Here is a 17612-nt window from a genome sequence, read left to right on the forward strand (position 1 = left end):
AACCCTATATTCAGTACTTTGTTAAAGCAACTTTAGCAGCGATTACAGCATTGAGCCTTCTTGGGTATGACACAAGCTTGGCACACCTGTATTTCGGGAGTTTCTCCCATTTTTCTCTGCAGATCCTCTCAAGCTCTGTCAGGTTGGATGGGGAGCGTCGCTGCACAGCTATTTTCAGGTCTCTTCAGAGTTGTTCGATCGGGTTCAAATCCGGGCTCTGGCTAGGCCACTCAAGGTCATTGAGACTTGTCCCGAAGCCACTCCTGCGTTGTCTTGGCTGTGTGCTTAGGGTCGTTGTCCTGTTGGAAGGGGAACCTTCAGCCCAGTCTGAGGTCCTGAGCGCTCTGGAGTAGGCTTTCATCAAGGATCTCTCTTTACTTTGCGCCATTCATCTTTCCCCTCGATCCTGACTAGTGTCCCAGTCCCTGCCTCTGAAAAACATCCCCACAGCATGATGCTGCCACCACCATGCTTTACCGTAGGGATAGTGCCAGTGCCTTTCCTCCTGTCGTGAAGCTTGGCATTCAGGCCAATCTTGGTTTTATCAGACCAGAGAATCTTGTTTCTCATGGTCTGAGAGTCCTTTAGGTGCCTTTTGGCAAACTCCAAGCCGGCTGTCATGTGCCTTTTATTGAGGAGTGTCTTCCGTTTGGCCACTTTATCATACAACCCTGATTGGTGGATTGCTGCAGAGATGGTTGTCCTTCTGGAAGGTTTTCCCATCTCCAGAGAGGAACTTTAGAGCTCTGTCAGAGTGACCATCGGGTTCTTGGTCACCTCCCTGACCAAGGCCCGTCTCCCCCGATTGCTCAGTTTTGCCGAGCGGCCAGCTCTAGGAAGAGTCTTGGTGTTTCCAAACTTCTTCCATTTAAGAATGATGGAGGCCACTGTGTTCTTAGATCTTCAATGCTGCAGAAATGTTTTGGTACCCTTGCCCAGATCTGTGCCTTGACACAATTCTGTCCCAGAGCTCTATGGATAATTCCTTCGATCACATGGCTTGGTTTTTGCTCTGACATGCACTGTCAACTGTGGGACCTAATATAGACAGCTGTGTGCCTTTCCAAATCATGTCCAATCAATTGAGTTTACCACAGGTGGGCTCCAATCAAGTTGTAGAAACAGCTCAAGGATGATCAATGGAAACAGGATGCACCTGAGCTCAATTTCGAGTCTCAAAACAAAGGGTCTGAATACTTATGTAAATAAGGTATGTTTTAACGTTTTATTTTTAAAACATTTGCAAAAACTTGTTTTCGCTTTGTCATTATGGGGTTTTGTGTGTAGATTGCAGAGGATTTTTTTACATTTAATTTTAGAATAAGTAACAAAATGTGGAAATCAAGTGGTCTGCGGAATACTTTCCGTAGGCACTGTATATAACAGTAAACAGTTGTTTGTAGTTTTACCTCTAGAGTGCAGCATTGCCTCCTTTTAGCAATCTTGTACTGTGGCTTGTAGCCTAGAGATTCTTCACCGTCATGGGGGTCTCTTCAGGAATCTTCAGGAAATTGGGACATTCCTTACATTGTTTAAAGCCAGACAAAATCAGTGGCACAGATGGAACTATCCAAGCAGAAGATAACTATCCTAAACATGATATTTGACAACCAAAAACAATTCCATATCACTTTTGAAACGCAATAAATAGCCTATTAACTTATTGACACGTTAGCAAATGATACAGTATGTTGGATTCACTTATCCAACTCAAACACAAATGAAAGTTAAAGAATGGGATTAAGTCAGTGGCTCAGATTGAACTATCCAAGCAGAAGATACATGGGGGGAGAGTCTGGGACATTTCACAACTTCAACATCAAGTTTTGAACCCATACCAATTGAATATATATAGATTTATTTTTTCATGTCCATTCAGTTGGATATTTGTGGAGAAGTACATTTTCGAGTGTGCTGTGTGCTCCTGACTATTCATTCTGCTACCTGTGACACAATTACTTGGGCGGAATCTTGTTCGGCCAATTGTTATCCGTATTTACGGTAAAATGTATCTGTTATGCCCGCCCTCTAGCCCCCGTGTATTTGTCCCGTTGCTTTGCTCCGACCGAGTTTGACCGAGAAACCAGGAAAGAAGAAGAAGAAGAAGCACAAACGGGGATAAAAAAAATACGTTGGGAAGAGGCCGAAAATACGAGACGGGTATGTAAGTAAAATAAAAGATACAAGGCTATTGAATGGATCGTTTGGAAGTGTTTTACTTCACAAACCGCAGTGTCGTCAAGGAGTGGTCACTGGGGCACAGATCAGCACGACTTTTCCAATGCCCGTGATTGGGGTTAAAACGCCCAAATTCCGCTCTACACGGATAGCCAGCTTGAAGTCTGTCTAGTAGGCCAGTGTCTACCACAAGTGGAGGCGGAGGACCTATTATCTAGCTAGCTACCAAACATTTTAACCAGCGCGCAAAGGTTCGTTTAAATTCAAACTCAAGACTGCTCGGTGTGTTAGCAACTAACGTTAGCTTGCCAGCTAGTTTGTGCTAATCTACGCACACCACGGATGGATAGTAAACTGGTTAGCTAGTCAAACAAGCTAGCCAGCTAACGATAACTTGTTAGTTAATCCTCTTGTTAGCAAACCGTGGCTAACTGGTCAACCAAACGAACTAGCCCGCGAGTTTTAGAAATACACTTGCTGCATCCTTGTAACGTTAATTCATAACTAGCTAGCTGACGGTATTCCATTGTTTTTATTTGCTCAATGTAGCTAGTTACTGTGACTGTTACTGTTTGGATGAAAACCCATCTGAAAATCCAGATAGCCATCGTTCCCTGAATACCCATGCACCGACTGATCTTTTGTTTGAATTTCACATAACCCTGGCCTCAATCGACCTCATTCAACTTGCTGTTAAACCTATCAATTTAAGCAAAATAACATTTTGTAGATACAAAAAAAATCGAAACTTATTTTGGCACGATTGCCATATGAATGTCTTTGCTGACTAACGATAATAGGTAGTTAAGTGTTTTTCGTGTTAGTATGGCTGGTTGATCAAAAATAACCTAACTTTTTGGTTTGTGCTTCCCGGGCAACTCATTTGACTAGTCACTTAGCAAGACTGGAGTGTTTAACTTAACATTTTCACTGTTAAACCTTCGCGGTAACTCCTATGTTTTTGTCGTTATAGTATCTGAAGTGTGGTGACAACAGCCCCACTTCAAACGAGGGGACAAGCAAGCATTCAGTATTGACTACACCCGATACAGGTAAGGGTGGTTGAGTTGTCCCATGTTTTCTCCCCATGTGAAGGATTATAAGATAAACCAAAGCCTGAACTAAGAACAAGTTCTCCCTTGACCATATTTAATTAGATGTGTTTGCTATTGCCTTTGGTTGTTTTTGTCATTACCAGTTATGGAATGTATATGGCTGCATATAACTGGTTGGGGTGGTCTTCAAGTCGAATTACCCCCCACAGGTGTTTTTCCCCTCTCAGCTAACCTGTTCCGGTGGTTCCTGAGTGAACTTGTTTTGTTAGGGAAAAGGTTGGGTGGGATGAACTGTCGACATGTGCTTTGAATAAGAAGGATCCAACCCCGTATATTGGGTTGTAATGATTCACATTTGTATTTCATGCCTAGCCGAGGAAGGCAGTTAGGTCACTGTTTGTTGCTTGTTCCCGTGAGGTGATGTTGGAATTCATTTGGGTATATCAGTCATGTCTGGTGCCGTTGCAGGTGTTCCGCAGTCTGATAACAGTCAACAAGGGATCTCCCTGAGACCTTCACTGTGATGCAGTGCAGGTGGAACAGGAGAGCACCCGAGTGTGTCTGTGTACACTAACAGACCATGTTTTAGTTGTTGTGAAGTAGCTGAGATTGTTGATATTCTACAGGCGATGTTTGTGTGACCAGATGAGTTGTCTACGGGTTATAGTCTTCAAAGTAATCATTTATGTCACATGCTTCGTAAACGGGTGTAGACTACCAGTTAAATGGTTACTTACGAGCCCAACACAGAGAAATATGTAAAAATAATAAGACAAAGAATAAATACACAATGAATAATGATAACTTGGCTTTATACATGGGGTACCAGTACTGAGTCGATGTGCAGGGGTATGAGGTAGATATGTACATATAGATAGGGTAGGGGTAAAATGACCAGGCAACAGGATAGATAAACAGTAGCAGCAGCGAATGTGATGAGTCGAGTGTTATTGCAAAGAGGGTCAATGCAGGTGGTCTGGGTAGCTATTTGGTTGACTATTTAGTAGTCTTATCGCTTGGGGGTAGAAGCTGTAAAGGGTCCTGTTGGTTCCAGAATTGGTGCATCGTGCCATACAGTAGCAGAGAGAACAGTATAAGACTTAGGTGGCTGGAGTCAGACTATTTTTAGGGCCATCCTCTGACATCTCCTGGTATAGTGGTCCTGGGTGGCAGGGAGATTGGCCTAATGATGTACTGGACCGTACGCGCTACCCTCTGTAGCGCCCTGCGGTCGGATGTCAAGCAGTTGCCATACCAAGCGGTGGCGCAGCCAGTCAACATGCTCTCAATGGTGCAGCTGAAGAACATTTTGAGGATCTGAGGACCAATGCCAAATCTTTTCAGCCTCCTTAGGGTGAAGACTTGCCGTGCATTCTCGAAGGTGTGTGTGCACCATTTTTATTCCTTGGTGATGTGGACAGAGTTTTTAAGCTCTCGACCTGCTCTACTACAGCCCCATCGATGTGGATGGGGTGTGCTCGTCCTTCCGTTTCCTGTAGTCCACAATCAGCTCCTTTGTCTTGCTGACGTCGAGGAAGAGTGAAGACACCCACCAGTTGGTATTTTCATGCTCTGAGTACGTGTCCTGGTAATCAGTCTGGCACTGCAGCCTTGTGGAATGTTTACTTGTTTTAACCCTTTGACACGTATGAACACACGGGTCTGATAATTTTGCAGTGGTCCTGGCCTTGTACGCTCAAACCGGTGTGATTAGAACGCTTATTTAGAATGTCCAGTTACAATTGACGCAACAGTCAGTGTTTGAGCTGGCCACATTTTTTTTTTCACAAGTATTTTGCACAAACAGTTTTTAAAATGTAATGTCCTCAATGTGAGCAGCTGTTTTTTGGTATGCAATGTTCAGACATTCACAGAAGTAGAGACAGCATAACACAATTCTCATCCAACCTGTAAAAATGTAGGTTACATTGCAAAATGTAGCACTAACTGAGGAAAGCGTGACCTAACACAAGCGGTCATATTTAGTTAATTCTTGGCTGACAGGAACCATGATATTAATTAGCTTATAGCAATTACAGTAAGTTATCAGATGATGGGTATTTGTGCGCGCCCGCCGTGTGTTTTTTTTTAGCGTCAAGCGATTATGAAAGGTTACAAGATGATTTGGGTCTGTTTGCAGGATGCATGTTGAAGGGGGTGTGTGATCTACCATCATTCATTTCTGAAAGTGTAACCCTTAACCTCTCTTAGGTACGTTAGCGTCCCACCTCTTCAACAGCCAGTGAAACTGCTGGGCGCCAAATTCAAATACAGAAATACTCATTATAAAAAATTCGGAAAACAAAACATATTTTACATAGGTTTAAAGATGAACTTCTTGTGAATCCAACCACGGTGTCAGATTTTTAAAAATGCTTTACGGCGAAAGCATACCTTATGATTATTTGAGAACATAGCCCAGCAGACAAATCATTACAAACAGTAACCAGCTAAGTAGAAGAGTTATACAAGTCAGAAATAGAGAGAAAATGTATCCCTTTGATGATCTTCATATGGTTGCACTCAGCAGACATTCATTTTCTCAATAAATGTTCCTTTTGTTCGATAAAGTCTCTTTAAATCCAAAATCCTCAGTTTTGTTCGTGTTTTCTTCAGTAATCCACAGGCTCAAACGCAGTCAAAACAGGCAGACAAAAAATCAAAATTGTATCCGTAAAGTTCATAGAAACATTTCAAATTATGTTTATATTCAATCCTCGGGTTGTTTTTAGCCTAAATAATCGATAATATTTCAACCGGACAATAACGTTGTCAATATAAAAGGTAAACAAGAAAGGCACTCTCTCGGTAACGGGTGTTGAAAAAGCTCTGTGACACTTTAGGGTCCACTCATTCAGACTGCTCTTACTTCCTCATTTTCAGAATACAAGCCTGAAACAATTTCTAAAGACTGTTGACATCTAGTGGAAGGCATAGGAACTGCAATTTGAGTCCTAGGTCAATGGATACGGTAATGGCATTGAATAGTAAACTACAAAACCAACAAAAAAAACTACTTCCAGAATGGATTTTTCTCAGGTTTTCGCCTGCCAAATCAGTTCTGTTATACGCAGACACTATTTTAACAGTTTTGGAAACTTTTGAGTGTTTTCTATCCATATTTACCAGTTATATGCATATCATATTTTCTGGGCCCAAGAAGCAGGCAGTTTAATTTGGGCGTGCTTTTCATCCAAAATTCCGAATGCTGCCCCCTATCCTAGAGAAGTTAACGTTGTTTTGTTATAACGGCTTTGATCTGTGTGACAACCAGAATGCATTGTATGATATCAAAAAACATAGCTGACAATTAGCTTAGCATTAGCTCATCATAATCAGTACAACCTTCAAAAAAGTCTTTTACACACGTGTCCATTACAATCTATGCAATGTATGATTTGTCAGCAGTACTTGAAAATGTGAATATAACAGTAAATACATAATGCTCCATACATGCATACGATGTGCTACAGTAGAAATGACGACACTATATACAGAAACTATAATGGTAACGTAATAAGGAACTTACTTTGATAGGAACTCACACATGTCCAAAGTTGTTAGTAGTGAAGGCAATGCAGGCGCCAGCCGGAAAATGTGCCAGGGAGGAAAAGTTTTTTCTTGGGCTCTCGTCGAATAGAGGTTTGTCCTGCTCAGTAACGCCTCAAATGTAAATTGTCCGCATCAGTGAAATTGATCACTTCTATGTGAATGATGATGAGGCAGAACATACCTCAATTCAAACTGTTGGTAGAAAATAAAACTGGTTAGAAAATAATTTGATATTGACAAGTTGAAACAGCCTATAATTTGCAGGCAGCATGCCTTGGTTTGAGGGCAGCGTGGGTTAACTGTCCTGTAACGATCAAATTTTGGAACATTGAGTGCATTCTGACATCACACGCATAAAAAAACTCACGCTGGGGTGACCGGTAATAATAGTTGGAACTCACGTGTGAAAAGGTTAAAGGTCTTATTCACATTGGCTACATAGAGCGCGATCAGTTGTCCGGTACTGCTGGTGCTCTCATGCGTGGTTCAGTGTAGCTTGCCTCGAAGCGAGCATGGAAGGCATTTAGCTCGTCTGGTAGGACAGCCCGAGGCTGGTTTTCCCTTTGTAATCTGTGATAGTTTGCAAGTTTTACCACTTTTGAGTGTCAGTCGGTGCAGTAGGATTCGATCTTAGTCCTTTATTGAAGCTTTGCCTGTTTGATGGCTCTTCAGAGGTCATGGCAGGATTTCTCATACAAGTCCGGATTAGTATCCCACTCCTTGAAAGCCGCAGCTCTAGCCTTTAGCTCAGTGTGGATGTTGCCTCCATAGCTTCTGGTTTGGATATGTACGTACAGTCACTGTGGGGACGACGTCGTCGATGCACTTATTAATGAAGCCGGTGACTGATGTGAAACATGTAAACATATTCCACTCTGTGCTTCATTGGATTACTACTGTAATTGAGCGTGTCACTGGTACTTCCTGTTTTAAGTTATTTTGCTTGTGAACAGGAATCATGAGGATAGAGTTATGGTCATATTGTATGGGTTTCTGTGTGTGGAGTAAAGGTGAAGTAGAGTAATTCTTTTTTTAAATATATTTTTTTGCGTCTAGTTGCACAGGTGACATGCTGGTAAAAATGAGGTCAAACTGATTTGTTTCCCTACATTAAAATCACTGGCCTTGAGAAACGCTGCCTCTGGATGTGCATTTTCTTGTTTTCTAATGGTCCTATACAGAAAAATATAGAACGCTTTTGTTACATAGTCTGATCTGCAGCTTCTGAGGTGAGCAAAAACTTGGGACTTCTTTAACATTTAGAGATTTTGCACCAGCTGTTGGTAAAAGACACACCCCTCATCTTACCCGAGGCTGCCGTCCGATCTTAACGATGCATGGAAAAGCCAGTGAGGTGTATAATGTCCATGTTCAGCCACGACTACGAGAAAAAGGATATTACAGTTAGGTTACGTTCACCAACACAACAGAGGGCAATGGCGGTCTAGATGCTCGCCGACTTAGTCTAATAATGACGCCACCTTGCTTGCCTCTCTTAACCCCCTTCTCTTTCAAGTCCCGGGGATCAGGCCTGGTCTGGGGTAAGAATAACTGCCAGAGTTGCTGACTTGTTTTAGTAGAAATCTCCATCAAAATTGACGTTGGTGATCGCTGTTCTGATGTCCAGAAGCTGTTTTCAATCATAGGATGTGGCAGAAATGTTATGCACCCCAAAATGAAGATCAGAGTAAAAACACACAAAATGGCAGAATTGGTCAGGAGCCTGTAAGACGGCAACTATCCACTGCAGTGCCATCACTATTCGCCTCATGAGTCATAGGCTAAGTTTGTGTGTGTGTACACTACAGTGTTTGGGAGGTTTAGTGTGTGCGTGGAGGTAAATGGATTAATAGTCTAATTCCTTAATCTTATTACCAGCAACACACACTTAAATCGACACGAAGGACTGTAATCTAATTTATCGTCTAACACTGGCGCACATGTCAGATATTCAGACGTGTTGCTACAGTTGCAGATGCATCACGCTACGTGGCCAAAATTATGTGGACAACTCATTCCAAAATCAAAGGCGTTATTATAGTTGGTTCCCCCTTTGCTGCTATAACAGCCTCTACTCTTCTGGGAAGGCTTTCCACTATATGTGGAAACATTGCTGCGGGGACTTGAATCCATTAAGCCACAAAAGCGTTAGTGAGGTCAGGCACTGATGTTGGGCGATTTAGGCCTGGCTTGCAGTCGGCGTTCCAATCCATCCCAAAGGTATTCGTTGAGGTCAGGACTCTGCATGCATGTCAAGTTCTTCCACACCGATCTTGTCAGCATTTCTCTATGGAACTCGCTTTGTGCACGGGATCATTGTCACGTTGAAACAAGAAAGGGCCTTTCCCAAACTGTTGCCACAAATTTGTAAGCACAGAATCATCTAGAATGTCATATGCACTAGCATTAATATTTCCCTTCACGGGAACTAAGGGGCCTAGCCTGAAACATGAAAAACAGCTCCAGATCATTATTCGTCCAACAAACTTTACAGTTGGCACTATGCATTGGGGCAGGCAGCGTTCTCCTGCCATCCGCCAAACCCAGATTGGTCTGTCGGACTGCCAGATGGTGAAGCGTGATTCATCACTCCAGAGAACGCTTTTCCACTGCTCCAGTGTTCAATGACAGCAAGCTTTACACCACTCAAGCCGACGCTTGGCATTGCAAATGGTGAGCTTCACACCACTCCAGCCGACACTTGGCATTGCACATGGTGATCTTAGGCTTGTGTGAGGCTGCTCGGCCATGGAAACCCATTTCATGAAGCTCCCGACAAAAAGGTCTTGTGCTGACGATGATTCCAGAGTTTGGAACTCTGTAGTGAGCGTTGCAACCGAGGACAGACAATTTTTACACGCTTTGCACATCAGCACTTGGCTGTCCAGTTCTGTGAGCTTGTGTGTCCTTCCACTTCGCGGCTATAGAGCTGCTGCCTATGCTGTCTGACAATCACTGTTAGTAAACTCAGCAAAAAAAGAAACGTCCTCTCACTGTCAACTGTGTTTATTTTCAGCAAACTTAACATGTGTAAATATTTGTATGAACATAAGATTCAACAACTGAGACATAAACTGAACAAGTACCTCAGACATGTGACTAACAGAAATGGAATGATGTGTCCTTGAACAAAGGGGGGGGGTCAAAATCAAAGTAACAGTCAGTATCTGGTGTGGCCACCAGCTGCATTAAGTACTGCAGTGCATCTCCTCATGGACTGCACCAGATTTGCTTTACGGCAAAACACAATATTCAATAATCTGAAAATAGCGTTCAGCCACAAAAGCAAGCCATACAGTTACCCGCCCAAATTGTGCAGTCAACAAAACTCATAAAAAGCATTATAAATTTTCACTTACCTTTGCTGACCTTTGTCGGAATATACTCCCAGGACTCCCACTTCCACAAGAAATGTTCGTTTTTTTTCAGATAATGTCCATCGTCTATGTCCATAATAGCTACACTGCTCAAAAAAATAAAGGGAACACTTAAACAACACAACACAAAAAGCATAGGAACTGAGAAGTGGTCTGTGGTCACCACCTGCAGAATCACTCCTTTTTTGGGGGTGTCGTGCTAATTGCCTATAATTTCCACCTTTTGTCTATTCCATTTGCACAACAGCATGTGCAATTTATTGTCAATCAGTGTTGCTTCCTAAGTGGACAGTTTGATTTCATAGAAGTGTGATTGACTTGGAGTTACATTGTGTTGTTTAAGTGTTCCCTTTATTTTTTTGAGCAGTGTATTTTTGTCGCGTGTTTGGTATACAAATCCAACGTCAGGAAAGCGCCTTCACTAAAACCTGACAATGTCCAAAAGTTCTGTAACAGTCCGTAGAAACATGTCAAACGATGTATTGAATCAATCTTCAGAATGTTGTTAACATACATCTTATATAACGTTCCAACCGGAGAATTACATTGACTTCAGTTGAGCGATGGAACGGAGCTGCCTCTCACGTGAACGCGCGTGGTGACCTCATGGCAGTGCTTACTCATTCGTCCCCCCTTCACATTAGAGTCATCAGACAAAGTTCTATTGACTGTTGACATCTAGTGGAAGCCGTAGAAAACTAATCCATATCTCGCTGTAATTTCAATGGGAGCTTGGTTGAAAATCTACCATCCTCAGAAAAAATCCAAACAGGAAGTGGAACTTCTCAGGTTTTTGCCTGCCATATGAGTTCTGTTATACTCACAGATATAATTCAAACAGTTTTAGAAACTTCAGAGTGTTTTCTATCCAATACTAATAATACTATGCATATATTAGCAACTATGACTGAGGAGCAGGCTGTTTACTTTGGGCACCTCTGTGCACCTTTCATCCAAGCTACTCAATACTGCCCCTGCAGCCATAAGAAGTTAACAACATTGTAGTTACTCCACAATACTTCCTAATTGACAGCGAAAAGGAAGCCTGTACAGAATAAAAAATATTTCCCAACTTGCATCCTGTTTGCAACTAAGCAAAGTAATACTGCAAAAAATGTTGCCAGGCAATACACTTTTTTCATGAATACAAAGATCATTGTTGTGTTTGTGGCGAATCCAATACATTACTGATTACCACTCCATATTTCCAAGCATACAGTGCATTCGGAAAGTATTCCGACCTCTTGACTTTTTCCACATTTTGTTACATTACAGCCTTCTAAATTGTATTTAAATTTATTTTATTTTTAATTATTTTTTTTACAAACGTCCTGTGTGCTCTAGAGCAGGTTTCCATTAAGGATCTCTTTCCCGCGATCCTGACTTGTTTCTCAGTCCCTGAAAAACATCCCCACAGCCTGATGCTGCCACCACCATGCTTCATTGTAGGGATGGTGCCAGTTTCTAAACTTGCATTTAAGAATGATGGAAACCACTGTTCTTTGGGACCTTTAATGCTGCAGACATGTTTTTGTGCCCTTCCCCAGATCTGTGCCTGGACACATTCCTGTCTCGGAGCTCTACGGACAATTCCTTCGACCTCATGGCTTTTGCTCTGACATGCACTGTCAACTGTGGGACCTTTTATATAGACAGGTGTGGCTTTCCAAATCATGTCCAATCATTTGAATATATCACAGGTGGACTCCAGTCAAGTTGTAGAAACATCTCAAGGATGATCAATGGAAACTGGATGCACCTTACTCAAAATTGAGCACTCATCGCAAAGGGTATGAATGCTTATGTAAATTAAGGTGTTTATTTTTAATACATTTGCAAAAATTTCTAAACCTGTTTTCACTTTCTCAGTATGGGGTATTGTGTGTAGATTGAGAATTAAGATCCATTTTAGAATAACACTAATGTAACAAATGTGGGAAATGGGAAGGTGTCTGAATACTTTTTCGAACGAAGGCACTGTAGTAGCGGCTTCATGTTACGTGTATGCTTGTAATCGTTAAGGACTTGGGAGTTTGTTAGGATAAAAAAGAAACGGAATGGAGCTAAGCACTGGCAAAACCCTAGAGGAAAACCTGGTTGTCTACGTTCCACCAGACACTGGGAGATGTGTTCACCTTTTTCAGCAGGACAATAACCTAAAACACAATGTCAAATCTACACTGTAGTTGCTTAGCAAGACAGGGAATGTTCCTGAGTGGCCAAGTTAGTTTTGACTTAAATCTATGGAAAGACCTGAAAATTATGGTTTAGCAATGATCTAAAACCAGAATTTTGAAAATAATGATGGGCTAATGTTGCACAATCCAGTTGTGGAAAGCTCTTAGAGACATACCCAGAAAGACTCACAGCTGTAATCGCTTCCAAAGGTGCTTTTACAAAGTATTGACACAGGGGTTTGAATACTTATGTCATTTAGATTTTTGTATTTAATTTTCCATAAATTTGCTAACATGTCAAAACATGTTTTCACTTTGTCATTATTTGGTATTGTGTGTAGATGGGTGAGGAAACAATATATTTAATCAATTTTGAATTCAGGCTGTAACACCCCAAAAAATTGAAATAAGTCAAGGGGTATGAGTACTTTCTGAAGGCAATGTAGGCCATGTTTTTTCAGGTAGAGAGCTCGCAAAGCATCTGCTTTCCAGCCCTCTAGATCGCACGTTCTCTCGTCTCTTTTCCACACCTATTATTATAGCTTAGTGCTCAGCACAGACTGGACAAGTAGGGGGGCAACCAATGGATTATGGTCATTGTAGTTTAGTGCAGAAAACATGGTAATTAACTGTGGAAAATTTGCCTGTTGGAAACTACTACATCAATCAGATTAAGCCTGAAATGTGAGATCTCTACAGAAACTGTGCATTGAGCACATAGAAAAAAACCAGAGCAAAATGGAATTCAAATAATTAAAAGGACGTCGGTCAATTAGTTGTTTAACCCAAAAAGTAACCCAGGTTTCGGGTTAATAACTAATGCATGAAAGCTACGCTGTATTCAGATGTCTCCTGGCTAGGGTGAGTCACATTGACTGCTGCAGAATCAGACAGGATGATATGACTCGTGGTGTGTCAGTGTTGTATCAGGCCTGCGTGCGTCTGAGTGCACATGTATTCTGTATCATTGAGCCTAAGGCACTCTGCTTTTATCTGCTGACATGGTGACCTAGAGATATTGACTAAAGTGCAGTTGAGGTAATGGTTGGTTGTTGCAGTAGCATCCGCTTTTTCTTCCTCGTACAGGTTTTATTGATTAGTTTACTTCCTCAACACGAGTGGGAGGGCGGTTAGGGATGAAGGTAGATGCCTCAAAATCATAGATGGAAGCGAAAGAACAGTAACCGCAGGTAGTGGCAGTGAAATTAGTGGTGACTTTGTACTGTTGCTATACCCCATAGTCCAGTCAAGGTCAGTGAATTAAGTGAACCGAGCTTGAAGAGCTGAATCGGGTGTGGAACAAAGGCTTGTGCGCACCCTGCTGCTTATCTTCAGTGAAGACCACTCATGCCTTCATTCACCCCTAAAGGAGAATCCATAACATCCTGTTTCTTAGGAAGGGGGGGGTGGGGGGCAGCCATGTTATTGTTCAGCGATACTCACAGCTGACTTCCGATAGGCTTTAAGGCTAAAATATCTTACTGCTTACTTGGAAAGGGTATGATGCAGCGATATGTCGACTAGGAATCTGCTTAAAGCGACATAGAGATGTTTTTTTTTATTCTACAGTTGAAGTCGGAAGTTTACATACACCTTAGCCAAATACATTTAAACTCAGTTTTTCACAATTCCTGACATTTAGTCCTGGTAAAAATTCCCTGTCTTAGGTCAGTTAGGATCACCACTTTATTTTAAGAATGTAAAATGTCCGAATAATAGTAGAGAATGATTTATTTTTTTCATATTCCCAGTGGGTCAGAAGTTTACATACACTCAAATAGTATTTGGTAGCATTGCCTTTAAATTGTTTAACTTGGGTCAAATGTTTTCTATAGGATTGAGGTCAGGGCTTTGTGGTGGCCACTCCAATACCTTGACGTTGTTGTCCTTAAGCCATTTTGTCACAACTTTGGAAGTATGCTTGGGGTCATTGTCCATTTGGAAGATCCATTTGCAACCAAGCTTGAACTTCCTGACTGATGTATTGAGATGTTGCTTCAATATATCCACATAATTTTGCTACCTCATGATGCCATCTATTTTGTGAAGTGCACCAGTCCCTCATGCAGCAAAGCATCCACACAACATGATGCTACCCCTGTGCTTCACAGTTGGGATGGTGTTCTTTGGCTTGCAAGCCTCCCCATTTTCCCTCCAAACAAAATTGTCATTCTGGCCAAGCAGTTCTATTTTTGTTTTATCAGACCAGAGGACATTTCTCCAAAAAGTACGATCTTTGTCCCCATGTGCAGTTGCAAACCGTAGTCTGTCTTTTTTATGGAGGTTTTGGAGCAGTGGCTTCCTTGCTGAGCGGCCTTTCAGGTTATGTTGATATAGGACTCGTTTTACTGTGGATATAGATACTTTTGTACCCGTTTCCTCCAGCATCTTCACAAGGTCCTTTGCTGCTGTTCTTAATTAATCTTCTTACATTAATCTCTGAGACAGAACGCGTCTCCTTCCTGAGTGGTATGACTGCTGCGTGGTCCCATGGTGTTTATACTTGCGTACTATTTTTTTGTACAGATGAATGTGGTACCTTCAGGCATTTGGGAATTGCTCCCAAGGATGAACCAGACTTGTGGAGGTCTACAATTTATTTTCTGATGTCTTGGCTGATTTCTTTTGATTTTCCCATGATGTCAAGCAAAGAGGCACTGAGTTTGAAGGTAGGCCTTGAAATACATCCACGGGTACACCTCCAATTGCCTCAAATTATGTCAATTAGCCTTTCAGAAGCTTCTAAAGTCATGACACAATTTTCTGGAATTGTCCAAGCTGTTTAAAGCATCGTCAATTTAGTGTATGTGAACTTCTGACCCACTGGAATTGTGATACAGTGAATTATAAGTGAAATAATCTGTCAGTTAACAATTGTTGGAAAAATGACTTGTGTCATGCACAAAGTAGATGTCCTAACCGACTTGCCAAAACCATAGTTTGTTAACCTGTCTAGGACTGGGGTCCCCCCACATTCCACTGAAAAGGCAGAGCCGTGAAATTAAAAAAAAAAATATTTTTTAAATATTTAACTTTCACACATTAAAGTCCAATACAGCTAATGAAAGACACAGATCGTGTGAATCCAGCCAACATGTCCGATTTTTAAAATGTTTTACAGGGAAGACACAATATGTAAAGATATAAATCTATTAGCTAAACTCATTAGCATAAGACACCATCTTTTATTTGTCCACCAACACCAGTAGCTATCACCAATTCGGCTAAACTAAGATATTGATAGCCACTAACCAAGAAAAAAACTCATCAGATGACAGTCTGATAACGTATTTATGGTATAGGATAGGTTTTGTTAGAAAAATGTGCATATTTCAGGTAGATGTCATAGTTTACAATTGCACCCACCGTCACAAATGGACTAGAATAAATATATAGAGCAACGTGTTTACCTAATTACTAATCATCAAACATTTCGTAAAAATACACAGCATACACTAATCGAAAGACACAGATCCTGTGAATACAGACAATATTTCAGATTTTCTAAGTGTCTTACAGCGAAAACACAATAAATCGTTATATTAGCATACCACATATGCAAACGTTACCAGAGCATTGATTCTAGCCAAAGAGAGCGATAACGTAAACATCGCCAAAATATATACATTTTTTCACTAACCTTCTCAGAATTCTTCAGATGACACTCCTGTAACATCACATTACAACATACATATACAGTTTGTTCGAAAATGTGCATATTTAGCCACCAAAATCATGGTTAGACAATGACAAAAGTTGCCCAGCTGGTCAGACAATGTCGTGCGCCATATTAGACAGTGATCTAGTCGTATACATAAATACTCATAAACGTGACTAAAAAATATAGGGTGGACAGCGATTGATAGACAATTTAATTCTTAATACAATCGCTGATTTACATTTTTTAAATTATCCTTACTTTTCAATACAGTTTGCGCCAAGCGAAGCTACGTCTAGCAAGATGGCGTCATAAGCGATTAACATTTCTCGACAAACACGATTTATCATAATAAATTGTTCCTACTTTGAGCTGTTCTTCCATCAGAATCTTGGGCAAAGAATCCTTTCTTGGGTCTAATCGTCTTTTGGTCGAAAGCTGTCCTCTTGCCATGTAGAAATGCCCATTGCGTTCGGCATGAACTGGAACCGTGCCCAGAGATTCACAGTGTCTCAGAAATAAATGTCCCAAAATCGCACTAAACGGATATAAATTGCTATAAAACGGTTTAAATTAACTACCTTATGATGTTTTTAACTCCTATAACGAGTAGAAACATGACCGGAGAAATATAACTGGCTACACTAATGCTTGGAAAAAGAACGGGTCGGTGTACACCGTGCGTCCGACGCAGCAGGAAAGGAGTGCCTACCTACACGTGTTTTTGTTTTATAGGGGCTGTGATTGCGCAATCGATACCATTCAAATCGTCATCACGTAAAGGCATCCAGGGGAAGACGTAAGCAGTGTCTGTATACTCATAGCAATAACAGTGGCCTTTTAACTGACTCCAGATCAGGGGCCAAAATGTGTGAAATCTGACTCCATGTCAGGGAAATTGCTGTAGAATGAGTTCTGTTCCACTCAGAGACAAAATTTCAACGGCTATAGAAACTAGAGACTGTTTTCTATCCAATAATAATAATATGCATATTGTACGATCAAGAATTTAGTAGAAAGCCGTTTCAAAAATTACACGATTTCCATAAATAGTGACAACAGCACCCCCTAGCCTCAACAGGTTAGCAAGAAATTTGTGGAGTGGTTGAAAAACGGGTTTTAATACGTCCAACGTAGGTTTATGTAAACTTCCAACTTCAACTGTATCTGGTTGAAACGACTAGAGTGTAAATAGGATAATTTGTCTGTCGGTCTCGTCCAAAAAAAGGTACATTACCAGTCAAAAGTTTGGACACCTACTCATTCCAGGGTTGTCACAACACAACTGATTGGCTAAAACACATTAAGAAGGAAAGAAATTCCACAAATTAACTTTTAACGAGGCACACCTGTTGAAATGCTTTCCAGGTGACTACCTCATGAAGCTGGTTGAGAGAATGCCAAGAGTGTGCAAAGCTGTCATCAAGGCAAAGGTTGGCTACTTTGAAGAATCTCAAATATATATATATTTGATTTGTTCACCGCTTCTTTGGTTACTATATGATTCCCTATGTGTTATTTCATAGTTTTGTTGTATTCACTATTATTCTACAATGTAGAAAATTGTAAAAATAAAGAAAAAACCTTGATTGAGTAGGTGTGTCCAAACTTTTGA

The 17612-nt window shown here is 41.1% G+C and overlaps 1 protein-coding gene across 9 annotated transcripts in view; it reads left to right on the plus strand.

Moving 5' to 3' along the window:
• The first annotated feature begins 2036 nt into the window (after window positions 1-2036).
• LOC129858115 (catenin delta-1-like) overlaps window positions 2037-17612 on the plus strand; it is a 42762-nt gene continuing 27186 nt past the window's right edge. For 8 of the 9 annotated variants that reach the window (XM_055927078.1, XM_055927082.1, XM_055927077.1 and 5 more), the window contains exons 1-2: window positions 2074-2164; window positions 3152-3230. The gene's annotated coding sequence lies outside the window, so the exon portion shown is untranslated. Of the gene's footprint in view, window positions 2165-3151; window positions 3231-17612 lie in introns of all 9 variants that reach the window. The other variant, XM_055927086.1, reaches the window with a different exon arrangement.

This window comes from Salvelinus fontinalis, chromosome 6 (assembly GCF_029448725.1).
Source record: "Salvelinus fontinalis isolate EN_2023a chromosome 6, ASM2944872v1, whole genome shotgun sequence".
NCBI lineage: Eukaryota > Metazoa > Chordata > Actinopteri > Salmoniformes > Salmonidae > Salvelinus > Salvelinus fontinalis.